This window comes from Trichechus manatus, unplaced genomic scaffold (genome assembly GCF_000243295.1).
Source record: "Trichechus manatus latirostris isolate Lorelei unplaced genomic scaffold, TriManLat1.0 scaffold00468, whole genome shotgun sequence".
NCBI lineage: Eukaryota > Metazoa > Chordata > Mammalia > Sirenia > Trichechidae > Trichechus > Trichechus manatus.
In genome coordinates, this window is record NW_004444404.1 from 138,139 (window position 1) to 142,871 (window position 4,733).

The following is a 4,733-nucleotide window of genomic DNA, read 5'->3' on the forward strand; positions in this document are numbered from 1 at the left end:
AGGGGGCCGAAAGAGGTCTGCATGGCCAAGAGGAGCCGAGAGCTGACCTTCCTGAAGAAGGGAGACTGCCTACAGGTTTCCTGATCCTGATCCTGACTTGTAGCCTGTTACTTCTTTAATAAACCACTTAACTGTAAGTATGATTCGTGAGTTCTGTGAGACACTACATCTAATTGCCAAACCAGAACAGGGGAGAGTAGAGCGCTGAGGGCGGGGAGAGTGGCCGGTATCAGAGATGGAGTGATACCACTGTTTGGAAAACGTGGAAATCTGGGATATAGTTGACCTCTGCCTCATAGCAGTTGGCTTTGTGATGATTCTTATATTCGAAGTTATTTGTACAATATTCTTCAATGTAGTGCCTGTGTAAGGCTTTTGGCCATTATTTATTTATTTTTGATATCTTTATTGAGGTATAATTGATATAAAATAAACCATACATATATAAACTGTTCAGTGATAAATTTTCCCATATGTACACATTTGTGAAAAACCAAAACTGAAACCAAAACCACTGTAGCCAAGTTGATTCTTACTCATAGGGACCCTATAGGACAGAGTAGAACTGCCCCATAGGGTTTCCTAGGCTATAATCTTTGACTGCCACATCTTAGTCCCATGGAGCCATTGCTGGGTTCCAACCACTGACCTTTTGGTTAACAGGTGAGCACTTAACCACTGTGCCACCAGGGCTCCTACATTTGTGAAAACATCACTCATTACCTTAATCAACTTAGGTAACATATACATCACCCCAAAAAGTCTCCTAGTGACCTATGTAATACTTTCCTCCTGCTCCTACACGCACACGTGACCAATGTACTGTATTTTGTTATTATAGATTTTCATTTTCTGAAGTTCTATAGGGCTGCTATGAGTCAGAATTGACTTGACAGCACACAACAACAACAAAGTTTTATATATATATTATCATGCAGTTTGTACAACTTTTGTTTGTTTTTTTTAACTCAACATAATTATTTTCAGATTGATTCTTGTTATTATGCCTAACAATAATTGATCTCTTTATATTCATCAGTAGCATTCCATTTTATGGGTAAAACACAATCTATCCTTTCACTTGTTGATAGATCTATGGGATGTTTCCATTTTTTTGGTTATTGCTAACAAACCTGCAGAATATTGAATATACCATGGACTGCCAAACGAAGGAACAGATCTGTCTTGGAAGAAGAACAACCAGGATTCTCCTTGGAAGAAAGAATTGTGAAACTACGTCTTACGTACTTTGGACATGTTGTCAGGGGGGATCCGTCCTTGGAGAAGGACATCATGCTTGGTAAAATACAGGGTCAGCGAAAAAGAGGGAGACCCTCACTGAGATGGACTGACACAGTGGCTGCAACAATGGGCTCAAGCATAACAACGATTGTGAGCGTGGCGCACGACTGGGCAGTGTTTCCTTCTGTAATGCGTAGGGTCACTATGAGTTGGAACCAACTTGACGGCACCTAACAACAACAACAACAATAAAGTTGCTATGAGTATTCATTCACAAGACTATGTTCGGATGTCTATTTTGTTTTCTCTTAGATAAGGAGAATTTTCTAGGAGTAAGAATGGTTAAATCATATGGTAGGTGCATGTTTACATTTTTTAAAAGACATCAAACTGTTTTCCAATGGGATTGCTCCATCTTATATTCCCACTAGCAGTGTTAGAGAGTTCACTTCCTCCACATCTTGGGCAGCCATTGGAATGATCAAGCTTTATAATTTTAGCCATTCTAATAAGTGTGTAGTAGTAATTCATTGTGGTTTTAATTTGCATTTCTCTAATGAATAATGTTTTTGAACATGCAGTCATTTGCTTTTTTGTCATATTTTCATCTTTCTTAGTAATTTTTGTGTTCAAATAGTTTGCCAGTTTTTATCATTTTTATTTTCTTATTGAGTTTTGATAATTTTTCTACATTCTGTATAAAAGTTCTTTATCAGACAGATGTTTTGCAAAAATTTTCTACCGGCCAGCATTCTCTAAGCAGTGTCTTTCAAAGAGTAGAAGTTTTAAATCTTGACAAAGTCCATGTTATCAATTTGTTCTTTTATAAACCATGCTTTGCACATCATTTCTAAGAAAACTTTGGATAAACCAAAGTCACAAATATTTTCTTCTTGAAGACTTACAGTTAGATTTACATTTAGATCTAAGATTTGCTTTGAATTAATTGATATATTTGGTGTGAAGGATGAATCAAGGAATTTTTTTTTTGTTTTTTTTATATCTATTTTCTCCCATGCCATTTGCTGTAAATGTTATCCTTGCTCTACTTAAACGTCTATGCATCTTTGTCAAGAATCAATTTTCCATATATGTATGGATCTGTTTCTGTACCCTCTATTTTGTTCTGTTGATCTGTTTGTCTCATTTTGCATGGATAGCACACTGTTCTGATTACTCTAGCTTTATAAAAGCCTTGAAGACTAGTAGTAATTGCCCTCCAGCTTTATTAATTTTTAAGCTGTTTTGGATATTGTTGTATTTTGCATTTCCATATGAATTTTATAATTATCTTGTCAATTAAAAAAATAAACTTCTGGGATTTTAATTGGAATTGCATTGAATCTACAGATCAATTTTGGGAAGACTGTTATATCAACAATAATGAATCTTCCGACTCTATAACAATGTATATGTCTTTTATTACTCTTAAATTTTTCTAAGCAATATTACATAGTTTTTATTAACACGCAGCCTTTTACTTTTTTATGAAGTTTTCCTAAGTATTGCATTGTTTTTGATCCTATTACAAATTGTACATTTCTCATTTCAGTTTTTGATTTTTTGATTACAAGTGTATATACAGTTGGTTTTTGTATTTATCTTTTATGTTTCAACCTTTCTAAACTCACTTATTAGTTCTATTAGTGTTTCTGTAGATTGCATTTGATTTTCAACATAGATGATTGTTATGTATGAATAAAGACAGCTTTCCCTGTTTCTTTTCAAAACTGGGTGACTTTCATTTCTTTTTCTTGCCTGATCACAATGATCAGAACATTCAATAAAAACTTGAATACAGTAATGAGAGTATACCTCTTTCTCTTATGCTTGAACAAAAACAATCACTTTTTCATCGTTACATATAATCTTAGCTGTAGGATTTTGTCTTTGCCATCTTCATAATCAAGAGCTTTCCCCAAAAGAAACTGCACAAAACAGGGCAGAACTAACAGAAGAGGGAGCTCTCTATCTAGGAACCTTATAAATAGAAAAAACAGACCACATTCATACAAGCTTCTGTAAAAAAAGTAAAATAAATCAGAGAGTGTGACTAAAAGGGTTTTTTACCTATGAAAAGTCACCCACTTAAAAAAAGAAAACAATCAGAGTTGAAAAAGTGGCAATACAATATTGCAAATTGAAGTAGATATCTTCATACCATCATAAAAACAAAAACATAAACACCAAAAGAAAACAGACTGAACCGACACAGGAGTTGCGTGAATTCAAGGAGTTCACAGACGCTAACAGTAAAGATGAACAAAACAGACAAACCACCTTCATCAACAAAGATAAAGCACAAACACACAACGTAAGACACAAGCAGGGGGAATAATTGTTGCTCCAGCGGAAAGTTTTCTGAATTATGAGATTACTTTCCATTACTTTATGCAAATCCTTTGAACACCTAGGGAAAATGGATAATTCCTTTAAAATTTTCCTTTATTGTAATTGATCTCATTGAATATAGTATATTCAATAAAATAAATTTTTTTATAGAAGAAATAGGACATTATTAAGGCACTGCTACCCACACAAAAGGAGTCTCTGGGTGTTGCAAATGGGGAAGCACTTGGCTACTAACAAAAGGTTGATGGTTTGAATCCACCCAGAGGCATCTCAGAAGAAATGCCTGATAACCTATTTCCAAAAGATCACCGCCATTGAAAGCCCTATGGAGCACAGTTCTTACTCTGGCACATATGGCGTCACCGTGAGTTGGAACTGAATTGATGGCAACTGGCTTGGTTTTTGGCTTGTACACACACACACACACAACATGCACACGACGCAGCATTTGACAAAACTTCTGGAGACTGGATGGTCCAATGCTCCCTAAATTTAGACCCTAGATAATACAGAAAGTCTTCCGAATTCTTTTTATGAAATAAGTTCAACTTTGATACCTAAACATGATATAAATATCACAGAAATAACCTATGGATATTGCTGCAAAAATCTTGAAGTGTTAGCACAGTGACCCCAACACCTCATTAAGAAACAACCCGGCTGCCTTTGACTGGCTTCTTGCTGTTGTTAGCTTCCATCAAGGTGGCGCCTGACTCATCGAAACCCAGGGAAGTGGGAGCAGACCTTATGACTCAGGAAAACGTAGCCATTCTTCGGCATTTACAAGTTTCACTTATCTTGGGAGATTTAGCTCCAAATACAGTTGCCATGGGACTCTTTACTGTATACTCCCTAATACTGTCTCTTCCTTTCTATCATCATGTAGCACCTTTCTGGTAATTCTCTTCACCAGCTTTAGCCCCATTCATTTGGCAAACCTTCGAGTCTTCATCATATGCTCTGTCTTGCGGGCACTAAGGAGAGAAAAATGAATGACACCATCACTGCTAAAGTCAATTACCCGACTTGAAGTTAGTTGATTTATATATCTATCAATCTTTCAGGGGGACACCCTCTTCCTATATATCTATTAAAACTATTCTGATAGACCAGATTCTCCCCTGGCTCAGAAAATAGGC